General features: G+C 51.5%; 1 pseudogene; it reads left to right on the top strand.

The window, feature by feature from the left end:
• Positions 1-1,908: 1,908 nt before the first annotated feature.
• Positions 1,909-11,608, top strand: LOC102019582 (annotated as a pseudogene).
• Positions 11,609-12,181: the final 573 nt, after the last annotated feature.

Genomic DNA, 12,181 nt, shown 5'->3' on the forward strand with positions numbered 1-12,181 from the left:
CAATGTGAGCTCAACGTGAGCCTGAACTGCATAACAAGACCCTGTCTCAAAAAGACCAAAAAAACTAAAAACAAAAACCAAAAAAAGAGCTTTGCAAATTACCTTTCAAAATTTCAGTATACTTGAATTTTTATAGTTGACAAACATTTTTAGCAATAACATCACAGAACAATAGAAACACTTCAAATTACACTTGATTTTTTACTTTTCTCTGGTATGGGAACTGACCTCAGGATACTGTATCATTGAGCTACATCCCAGCATTTTTATTTTTCATTTTGAGATGGGGTCTCCCTAAGGTGCTAAGCTGTCCAGGCTGGGCCTCCTGCCTCAGCCTCCCAGAATGATGTCAGAATTTTTTTTATTAAAGGAAATTAGATAATTCATCTTAATTTTGACAGATTTTGCAAACATTTTGCAACAAAATGGCAGTGAACCTCTCTGTATATGAAAAATGTAGGCCCATTCTCCAGATCATTTAAAAGTTATCGTGGTCATGTGGGTTGGCACATGCCTGTGAGCCTAGTTCCCCAGAAGACAGCTGAGTTTCCCAGAGTTGAGATCCTGTCTCAAAATAAAAAGAGATGGGATGTACTGTAGTGGTAGCATGACCCCCCGGATTGGATATCAGGACTGAAAAAAATACTGTTGAGAGGCTGTGCTAAGTTTTTGGTTTTTTGTTGTTGTTTTTTTTTTGTCTTTCTAAGACAGGGTCTCACTATGCAGTTCAGACTGGCCTTGAGCTCACTTTGTAGCCCAGGCTGGTCTCCAGCTCGCTACCATCCTCCTGCCTCAGCCTCCCAAGTGCTGGGATTACAGGCGTGCGCCACCACGCCCGGCGGTACCGGGTACTTTAATGACAACAGTGTCTTCTTACTTCACTAATATGTGGGACCGCTACCGTCACTAGAGCAGCAAGATGCCCTTGCTGCTAAGTGGGTAGAAACCCAGCTTTCAGTCAGCCTTCCTCACTTCGCAGGGTTCCCGCCCAAGCTCAGGAAACTGTCGCTTTGTCCCATACTTCAGCTGAGAGCTTGGAAGTAGGACAGGAGCTAGCTCTGCCATGTTGCTGCTGTTGCTTCTATTTCTGATCTTTCAGATGTTTGTAGGCAGGCATGGTGCGCGCGCCTGTAATCCCAGCACTCAGGAGGCTGAGGCAGGAGGATCAATGCAAGTTCGAGACCAGCCTGGGCTACAAAGTGAGCTCAAGGCCAGCCTGAACTGGAGAGTGAGACCTTGTCTCAAAAAGACACACACACACACACACACACACACACACACAATAGGTGCTTGTGTTTTTTTGCATGACTTTTTTTTTTTTTCCTTTTTGGTACCAGGAATCGATTTCATGACCTTGTGCTTGCCAGTCACGAGCTTGTACCGCTGAGCTATATCCCCGGTCCCTTTGCACGACTATTTTAAAATCTTATTTCTTTCTTTTTAGGCCAGGTCTTCAAGAAGCAGAGCTGAAAAGGGGATTTTTGTGCCGGTGATTTTTTTGTAGCTGGGTTTTATTTCTATTAGGGCACGTGTGCAGCACGTAACGATGGTGTTCTGCGCATGGAGTTGGCCCACACGCCTGGCGCATCTTAGCTCCCGCCCCAGCCAGGTGCCCTCCTTGCTCCCCCCCACCCCAGCTCTCCACCCCCTTCCCTGTCTTTAGTTACACACTGGGTGCGTCATACTAGAGCAGCTCCGTGACACTGAGCCTTGTGCGGCTGCTTTACTCCCCGTGACTCTCTGCCTCAGGGTGCATCCCTTTTCCTGGAGTTTTTCAGTCATCCGAGCTGGAACCTCAAGCCGGGGAGGTGACAGGACCGGACAGAGGAGGAGGCCCGCGAAGGCACGCTGGAGGGGCGGCGCCCACGTGGCCTGCCCCCCGTTTGTCGCAGGAGCTCTGGCGTGCGGATGGCACTGCGGATCGCTCCACCGCGTCGCTCAGTCCCGGACCCCGCACCCCCGAGTGAAGGGCGGTGGGGGCGTGAGAGCCTCAGTCGGGAGGCCCCGTGCATTCTGGTCAGCTTTCCCACGGAGGATGCCACGTACGAGGAGCCATTCCTGGTGCATGAGGCCTGGGGGTTGGCCAGTAAGCGGACTCTGAATGGGGAACCAGCACCCACTTGCCAGGTTGGCTTAATTAAAGTTGGATTGGATACCTGGTAAATCTTTACTTAAGTGTCATGCAAGGTCTCAGAATATGCCCCGTAGGAACAAACAAGTGGAGGTGACACGTGATTCCTGCTCTTGTCCCTGAGTGCCCGCACCCTATGTAACCACCTTGTGTGACCTTCAGATTGGTAGAGATGCCAGTGTCAACCCACATACTAAATATTAGAAAAAATTTCCACTGGGCATGGTGGCACACGCCTGTAATCCCAGCACTCAAGGGGCTGAGGCAGCAGGATCGTTGTGAGTTTGAGACCAGCCTGGGCTACAAAGTGAGCTCAAGGCCAGCCTGAATTGCATAGCGAGACCCTGTCTCAATAAGACAAAAAAAAAAAAAAATTTTTTTTTCTTATTTTTATTGTATTTATTTATTTGTTTTGTTTTTTGAGACAGGGTCTTGCCATGTAGCCCTGGCTGGCCTCAAACTTGAGGAGCTCCTCAGCCTCCTGAATGCTGGGATTACAGGCATGTGCCACTATGCCTGGCCTAATTTCCTGTTTCTAGATTAACAAAAGAAATGTAATATCCTGATATGGTGCACACCATATTTCTAGAACCTGGGAGGCTGAGGCAGGAAGATCACTGTGAATTTGAGGCCAACCTGGGCTACATAGTGAGTTCAAGGCCAGGTGGAACTCTATAGTGTGACCCTGTCTCAAAAAAAGAAAGAAAGGAAGGAAAGAGAAAGAGAAGCAGACAGAAATAGAAGTTCTAATATTTTTTCCTAAACCTCAGTGAGTCCCTCTGCAAACTGCACTGTGGAGAAGTTTGCACCAGGCATGGATGGTCAGGAAGCACAGGCCTCTGAAGCACATGAAACAACAGGGAGGAGAGGGGTACAAGGCTGGGTCGTCGGGGGCATGAATATGATGGAAACACACGCTACACATTGATTGTTTGGGTTTTTTTTGTCTTTTTGAGACAGTGTCTCACTATGCAGTTCAGGCTGGCCTTGAGCTCACTTTGTAGCCCAGGCTGGTCTCGAACTCGCAATGATCCTCCTGCCTCAGCCTCCTGAGTGCTGGGATTACAGGCCTGATCCACCATGTCCAGCAACAGATTTTACACATTGAATCTCCAAAAAACATGTGAAATGGGGGTGGGTGTGGGAGGGGGCAGGGGAAGGAGCGCCATGTGTGATGTGCCAGATGAAACCCATTCATCTGCCAGGCATGGTGGTGCACGCCTGCAATCCCAGCACTCGGGAGGCTGAGGCAGGAGGGTCATTGTGAGTTTGAGACCAACCTGGGTTACAAAGTGAGCTCAAGGCCAGCCTGAACTGCATAGCGAGACCCTGTCTCAAAAAGACAAAAAACAAAACAAAACAGAAAAACATTCACCTGTGTAACTGGTACGCAGTCATGAAAATGTGGGGAGAGAGAAGAGCTTGCCTCGCCCCTCTCGCCTGCCCTCTCAATGCCTCTGCATCTGTGCACCCCGCTTCCCGACACCTGCACTCTATGTCTGCGCATGCAGCTGGCCCAACCCCCGCTCCCAGGACTCTCTTCCCGTAGAAAAAGTCCCCACAAATCCGGGAAGCCAACAATGCAATAGAGAGATAAGTGAAGGGAGCTGGAACAGTTTGTTGAAGCGGGAAAACACTTGTAACAGAACTGCAAATCCAAATTGTAACACAATGGCATTTTTTCATTTATCAGATCACAAAGAAAATATTTTCATAGCACAGTGTGTGCTGAGTAAGGTCAGAGAAGTAGATATGGAGGTAATTTTAGAAGTAGCTACCAAAGTGTAAAATGCACTTTGACTGAACAATTTTGAAATAAGGTCCTACTAAATCACTACATTGCCCAGCCTGGGCTCAAACTTGTGATTCTCCTGCCTCTGCCTCCCGGAGTACTGGGATTACAGGTGTGCAGCACTATGCGTATTAGCAACTGTGTTTGTAAGCACCTATGAAGCCATATACTTGTGTCTAGGCATGCGTAACAATACATGAATTTATTGTAGCACTGTTGATCATAATGGGTGATTAAACCATTTTGCTATATGCACAATAAGCAGAATTATAGAAGAATGCATGTTCTGTGAATGTGTATGGACACATCTCTATACTGTACGATCCACTGAGGAAAACCAAAGTGTAGGACAGGCTGTTGTAGGTGGACACCAGCTCATGGAGCAGATCGGCCCTGGCAGGGGAGACAGGAGACTGCTGATGACGTCGCTGCCTCCTCCAGGGCCGTCTGGTGGCTGAGGGACAGGCGTACCAGGGGAACTGTAGACATTTGTGTCTTTTGAGCCATGCACTTTAAGTTCCTTCAAAAAGAAGCAGGGACTAGGGGTCTGTTTTAGAGGGAGAGCTCTTACCTAACAAGGGAGAGGCTCTGGGTCAGATCCCCAGCCCTGGGTGTCACCTTCCCTGCCATATAGCTAGGAAATTATAGTGTCCTTAGGGCCCTGGAGCTGGAGTTTTGAATTAGTAATAAGAATTTAATCATCCAGCTGAAATCTAGTCGGAGCAAATGGGCAAAGTGACTGGGGAAAAAGCCTCTGTGCCTGGGAACAGGGTGAGGGGAGGACTGTGAGACCCGGGCTCTTGTCCTGCGCAGACACAAACAAAACCCAAACCAACCAGCCGGCATTAGCAGGGGCAGGCAGCGCGCATGACAGGCAAACTGCAGCAATGCGCTGCTTTGTCTTGGCTGCGCACAGAAGAAGGCATTGTCCACACTTTATGCAACCCGTCGAGCTCATGGGACTGTGCTGATGTTGTTTTGCCTCTGTCTCTGCCCTTGGTCCACTGAGAATGGCAAAGACATCTGTACTGGTGACTGTTCTCAGAGGAGCAGAAGCACTAGGGTACAGGAAATTACGCGGGGGGTGGGGCTGGGGATGTAGCTCAGCGGCTTCAGCGCTTGCCTGGCAAGCCTGAGGTCATGAGTTCGATTCCCGGTGCCAGAAAAAAGAAATTACCTGGAAGTATGGACGCTACATAAGATTATACCAATGTATGTAAATATGAAAGGGTCGGCTGGCTCACAGGATCAGAAGCCGGAGAGCCCACAGTGGCCATCTGCAGGCTGGGGACCCGAGGGTCAGGAGCCACTCAGCTCAAGAAGCTGAAAGCCTCAGAATAAGAGGGACGAAGGCTGTCACACCCGTCCAGCGCAGAAGCCTGAAGCTCCCCGTCTGGTTGCTGAGATGCGCCCTTACTGAAAGGCCGAAGAAGTAGGAGTCTGATGCCCCACACAGTGACAGTAGCTTTGACCTGGTCAAGCGGCAAGTGCATGTTGATTTCCTCCTCCTCCCCCTCCTCTTCCATCCAGGCTTCAAGCCTACTGGGTGGGTCCATCCACTCTCGGGCCAGGTCTCCCTCCTCAGTGTGTCGGCTACTTGCCGGTCATCTCTGCACCCCGCGCCACACAGATGTGCTTCTCTATTTTATTTCATTTTTATTTTTTGGGTTTTTGGAGAGAGGGTCTCACTATATAGCCCAGGCTGGCCTCAAATTCATGGTGATCCTCCTGCCTCAGCCTCCTGAGTGCTGATATTACAGGCATGCACTATCACACCCACATGCACTAGTTTTTGATTTCTTAATTTTTTTGTGTGGTACTGGGAATTGAATCGAGAGCCTTCACAATGAGCTACACCCATACCCCATTTTGAAGTGGTTTATTTTGAGACAAGCTTGCTAAGTCACTAAATTGTCTGGGTGAGGCTCAAACTTCTTTTTTTTTTTTTTTTTTTTTTTTTGTCTTTTTCAGGCAGGGTCTTGCTGTGCAGTTCAGGCTGGCCTTGAACTCCTATGGAGCCCAGGCTGACCTTGAACTCAAGGTGATTCTCCTGCCTCAGCCTCTGCCCACCCCGTGCTGGGATCACAAGCGTGTGTTACCACTCGACTCCTGTTGTCCTTTTGAGGATGCAATCTCTCTGTCTCTCTGTCTCTGTCTCTGTCTCTGTCTCTCTCTTTTTAGGAGCAGGAAGAATTTATTGAAAGGAAGAAAAGCTTCTGTCTGAGCAAGACAGAGCCGGTCCGGAAAGCGGGCTGCCCCTGCAAACTCTTACAAGTATGGTTATTTTTAAACTTTTCCTGCAGTGGCTCTATTTTCTCCAGGACCTTTTGGTCCACGTCTTTGTCTTATGAAACCTGTGCCGCAGGATTTCCTCGATGTCTGCAGTTTTTGCTGATCTTTCTGGCCTGCCTGTGAAATGGGGCAGGGAGGGGGCTCACACCGCTTGTAAACTTCACCTGCCTGGGCTGAGCCGCTGAGAGTTTCTTTGGGTGGAATGCTTTTCATTAGCATTTTTGACTTTCTGTTTCTTAAACCGCTCCCTCCTCTGCCCTGCCGCATCAATGGTCCCGCTTCCTCCCGATTTCCTTCTTCTGTAAATCCGTAAGGTCTTTTTTCTGTTCTCATTTGTTTTACCCTTTGGGACTAACTTTGAAAAATTCTTTTATGGTCATTTTAGAAAATAAGAGGACAAAAGAGAAGCCGTTGTATTACTCTACTTTTTCAAGTAAAAAGTCCTAGGAGCTAGGCAGGGTGGTGCGTGCCTGTGATCCCAGCACTTGGGAGGCTGAGGCAGGAGGATCACAAGTTATAAAAGCCCAGACTGGGAAACCTGGTTGACTCAGGGCTGGAGATTGTAGCTCAGGCTTAAGGGCCTGGGTTTGAGCCCTGCTACCACACTGAGAAGCAGACACCCATCAAAAACACTGGCGACTACAGAAAAAAAGGCTGAGGGGAGGGGACAGGAAGGGAAGCACGTGTGTTTAAAGCCATTGCAAGCCCAAGTAGAACAGAGTGAGGGGAAGCCCAGGGGCACCGGAAGGCAACGCCGCGCGGCCAGGGAACATGGAAGACGGAAAATTGCAGACGTGAAGGATCTGAAGCTGGGCTGGGACGGAAGAGCAAGCGGTGTTTGACAGACAGGGCAAAGGCCGCGGGTTCGAATCAGGTCGAAGCCGAGCGAGCCCTTGGTGTGGGCCAGGGCAGGGCTGCTTTGTGACCGTGGAGAAAAGCACCGTCACAGACGCTAGAGATCGAAGAGTGAAAGGGGAGGAGTGACAGGCGGCGGGGTGGAGGGGTCCACAGAAAGCGAAACCCTAGATTAAGGGCCCACAGGGTCACAGCAAAGTCTGCTTTGAATTTCTCACCAAAATGGAATTTTTTTTTTCAGTATTTCAATAAAATATTGATATGCCCAGCCTGCTAATTTTAAAAAAAAAAAAAAAAAAGGAAAGTCTGCTTTGGAATGGAAGAGACTTACAGGTTTTTTTGTTTTGTTTTGTTTTGTTTGAGACAGGGTCTCACTATGCAGTTCAGGCTGGCCTTGAGCTCACTTTGTAACCCAGGCTGGTCTCGAACTCGCAACGATCTTCCTGCCTCAGCCTCCCTAGAGCTGAGATTACGGGCGTGCGCCATCACGCCCGTCGAGACTTACAGTTTTGCAGGAAAAAGAAAAAGATAACAGCTGGAAGATCCCGTGAAGGTGCAGGGACAGTCGAAGGCCTCGGAAGACACGTGCCCAGGCTCAGGAAGGGCAGCTTCCCAGACAGCTCCTCCGAGACCCAGGGCACGCAGACTCCGCCCCTACACTCAGCCCACAGGGCTCTGGCACACACCGGTGCACTCTGGCACGGCAGTCACCCTGCAGAAACAGGAAGTGTTGCAGCGATGACCTAAAACAATGACAGTGGCCCACGGCGGCACGCAGGGCGGCCTCAGCAGAAGATGCCAGGGTTCCTTTTGGCTCGCCCAGATCGTTGCCTCGGAAGTGTCCTCAGCTGTGTGGGGCAGACAGACGTCTGCAGAGTTCGGGAGTCACGCAGCAACAATACTGTCACACAGTATCAACACGTGCACATGAGAGCACGCACACACACACACACACACACACACACACACACACACACACACGCACCATCTCCCGTCTCTTTTTCTGTTTTTTCCTTTGAGACAAGGTCCTGGCCAGGTGGGACTCTAACCTGGGATCCTCCTGCCTCAGCCTCCCTTAGTGCTGGTATTATAGGCATGTGCCCAGCAATTGCTTCATCTTTCTTCATCCCACCAGGGTTGATTTTCAGACAGTATACCTCAGCGTGGCTCTGCCCTTGCTATGTTATTGAAACTCTACATCCGTGCTCATAAGGAAATGGCTGCTGTCTTAGATCCTGAGATCCTGAGTGTGTTCTCACTCAGGAGGAGTCCTGAGCCAGCAACTAAGGGCATAGTGCCAGACAGGAGAAGGCAAGGGCAGACCTATGTCCTGACTGCGGGTGTGCGGGAGTAAGGGGGGGCATGCATAGGGAGGTGACGGCAAATCTTTTAGAGAGTTCAATGATAGCAAATAGCCCTCTGCGGCACGGGTGCCGTAGGTTCGCCACCACTGGTGTAGGGTCACAGTCACACAGCCCTGAGGTTCCAGCTGGACCTGGTGATCCCAGCTACTCCGGAGGCTGATGGAGGAGTATTGTGAACTTGAAGTCAGTTTGAGCAATTTAGGGAGACCCTATCTCAAAATTAAAAAGAAAAGGGCTGGGGATGTAGCTAAGTGTGGAGGCCCAGGGTTCCATCCCCAGTACACAAAAACAAACAAACCCGAAGAATACACCTCCACTGCCCCAGAACAAAAACTCCCCACACCCACTTCCCTCTGGCCACATATACCCGTCATCTCTGCTGAGAAAGCCTCCCGTGAACAGCTTTCTGAGGTCACCAGTGCCTGCTTTGAGCCAGCCAACCAGACGGTGAAGTATGACCCTCACCGTGGTAAATACATGGCTTCCTGCCTGTCGTACCATGCTGGTGCAGTCCCCAAGAATGTCAGCACTGCCACGGCCACCGTCAAGACCAGGTGTACCATCCAGTTTGCGGGCCGGGGTCCCACGGGCTTCAGGGTTGGCATTAACTGCCAGCCTCCCGCTGTGCTGGCTGGTGGAGACCTGGCCACGGTACCACGGGCTGCATGCACGCTAAGCAACACACAGCAGCTGCCGAGGCCTGGGCTCACCTGGACCACAAGTTTGACCTGATGCACGCCAAGCGGGCCTTTGTTACTGGTACATGGGTGAAGGGATGGAATAAGAGGGGTTTTTTGAGGCTCGGAGGACATAGCTGCCCTCAAGAAGGATTATGAAGAGGTTGGTGTGGATCCTGTTGAAGGAGAGGACGAGGAAGAAGGAGAGAAATATGAAAAATGTCACAAAGGTGCTGCTTTTACAGGAACACTTATTCTGTTTAAACACTGAAAAGTTGTGGTCTGATCAGTTAATTCGTTTGTAGCAGTGTATGCTCTCATACACACTTACTTACCTATGCTTTAAAATATAAATGCTGCCAGGCATGGTGGTGCACACCTGTAATCCCAGCACTCAGGAGGCTGAGGCAGGAGGATCGTTGTGATCATTGTGACCAGCCTGGGCTACAAAGTGAGCTCAAGGCAGCCTGAACTGCACAGCGAGACCCTGTCTCAAAAAAAGTCATCCTCCATTATCGGTAGGGGGTGTGCTTCAGTGTCTGATAGTAATGAACTCTATTACACAGTGCTTTCCTATACTTGCATACCTATGAGAACTTTAATTTAGACGTCAGGCACAAAAGGGATTAACAATAACACAATAAAATAGAGCGATTAGAGCAATACACCATGATAAAGTTGCCAGCATTCCTAATACTGCACTTTGAGGCCATCATTGCATAAGTAAGTAAATGTCACAAGCACTGTGATATTCTGGCAGTGGATCTGATAACCAATTCAGCCACCAAGGGAGCAGCGGCCCCTGAGGAGGCAGCCCGTGTGGTCGGGACCGCTGGACAAACGCCAGACTCATGCCCGATTGGAACAGCACGCAGGTTAAAACTTACGTTTAGGAGCTGGAGTTCCACGTCGTCAGGAAGCGCTGACCCTGGGAGGTGTCTGGGCCCAGAGAAGTGGATCTGCTGTGTGTGCCGCCCGGAGTCCAAATCAGACAGCCGGGCGGCCGCTGACAGCGCCCCCTGCTGGAGACCCTAAGCTTCCGCGGCGATGAAGAGACTATCCAGGTGGTACAATGGGACCCCGGGCCGCCGGAGCCTGCGGGTGACCTGGCCCAGGAGGTGGAAGATACGGACTTTGGGGAAGCAGTGAGGAGGGCTGGGTTCTGGATCCCCAGGAAGGGGTGGTCAGCAGGAGGGAGGGCCCCGGTGGCAGTGAGGTCACCTTTGCATTGCACTCAGCAGCTGTCTCGTGCGAGCCTGGACCCCAAGACCAACACCTCGGCAGTGACGGGGTGGAGACAGCACAGCCTTTGCGTGGACGCTCAGCGACCGGGAGCTGCTCTCCAGCGTGCAGGACATAAAGGCTCTGTGACTTGTGCTGGTTTCAGCCACAGCTCCACCCTTGTGGCCACAGGGGACACGAGTGGCCTCTTGCAAGTGTGGCGGGTGGACACCTAGGGGGAGGTCTGGTCCTTGGAAGCAGGCGACCGGGAGTGGACGGAGTGGCTTCCTCAGGCACTGTCCTCCTGCCGCGCGCAGTCGACCGCAGCACCTGGATGCTGCGGCTGTGAGGCCTTCCAGGGCCCCAGCTGCCAGCCGTGGCCGCGTCCTCCCTGATGGGAAGAGAGCTGTGCAGGCTATGAAGATGGCACCGTCAGGATTCGGGACCTCAGGCGGGGAAACCCCACCGCGTACTGAGAGGGACCGAGGGTCACCAAGGCCCTCTGACCTGCATCGCTACCCATCAGGGCGTCAGCCTGATCCTCACTGGCCTTGTGGACTGCCAGGCCAAGCTGGCCACCGCCACCGGCAAGGTGGTGGGTGTTTTTGGACCAGAGACGGTGGCCGTCCAGCCCAGCCTGGGAGCGGGGGAGAAGAGTGGGTCCAACCGGGTGGAGTCCTTGGGCCGCTGCAGGGCTCGGGCGTCACGCAGCTGCCGTGGGAGGCCGGCACCGCGTGGGTTACACCCGCAGCCTGGACCGCAGCGTTCGCCTCTGGGACGCCTGGAAGGGCCGCCTGCTCCCTGGCCAGGGCCACACGGCCCAGATGCTGGACGCTGAGCTCAACGAAGATGCCTCTCTGGTGGTGACCAGCTCAAGCAACCACAACGCGAAAGTATTTTGCGTCTAGAGACCCAAGGTTAATGGCTGCAGCCTCTGGCTTGGTGTCTGGTGTTGCCGGCTGATGAAGAGAAAACCGTGCTCCCCGACAGCTGAGGCGCAGGATACAGAGGAAGGAGGGGAGGGGACTCGGACTTTCCCAGCCCCTCAGCCAACTTGCCCCTCTCTGCGCCCCCCCCCCAGTAGGCCCGCCCTCAGGCCCTCCGCCCGTCACCCAGCCCTGGGGCCCTGCCTGGGAGACCACTCCTCTCTCCTGGCCGTCTGAGCCGTGGGGTAAAAAATTGTATCTGAGGAGTAGGTCTTTGAGGTTCCCATTCTTTCCCTTCCCAAGTTTCAGGAAATGGAAAGGAGGAAGAGATACTAGTTACAGATTTTAAAAATGTAAATAAAACATACTTCAAAAAACTTTATGTCTAAGGAAAATTTTATCTGTTTATTTTGTTTATTTCTGGAATTTTCCATGAAATGTTGTTGGACCATGGTTGAGGGTCAGTCACTGAAATCGTGGAGAGCAAAACAGGAGAGGGGCGGGGGGCTACTGTGTCTAACAGTCTACCGGGAAGTTCAGCGTCAAGGAGGTTGGCATGAGCAGGAAAGGGAAGTGGGACAGAGAAGGAAGAGAGCGAATATGAGGGGTAGCAGAGGGCATGATGCCAAGCTGAGTGTGCCCATGGTAAATATGCAGAATCTCCCACCTCAGATGGTAGCTACCGGGGGCTGAAGTTACACTGTGCACTTCTAATCCAAACGAGAGACACTGTCTCTCTATTAGGAAACAAGCTGCATGACAGCAGGGACTCTGGCTTAACCTTCTTTCCAGCACCTACAGTAAACCTGGAAGGTGGCACGTGGCAGATAATGCGTGTTGAACGAATCAATTCCTGTTAAAGAAGAGAAATAGGTGGGGCGTGGTGGTGGACGGCTGTAATCTCAGCTACTCAGGAGGCAGAG

This window comes from Chinchilla lanigera, unplaced genomic scaffold, assembly GCF_000276665.1.
Source record: "Chinchilla lanigera isolate Chin_1 unplaced genomic scaffold, ChiLan1.0 scaffold00065, whole genome shotgun sequence".
Taxonomy (NCBI): Eukaryota; Metazoa; Chordata; class Mammalia; order Rodentia; family Chinchillidae; genus Chinchilla; species Chinchilla lanigera.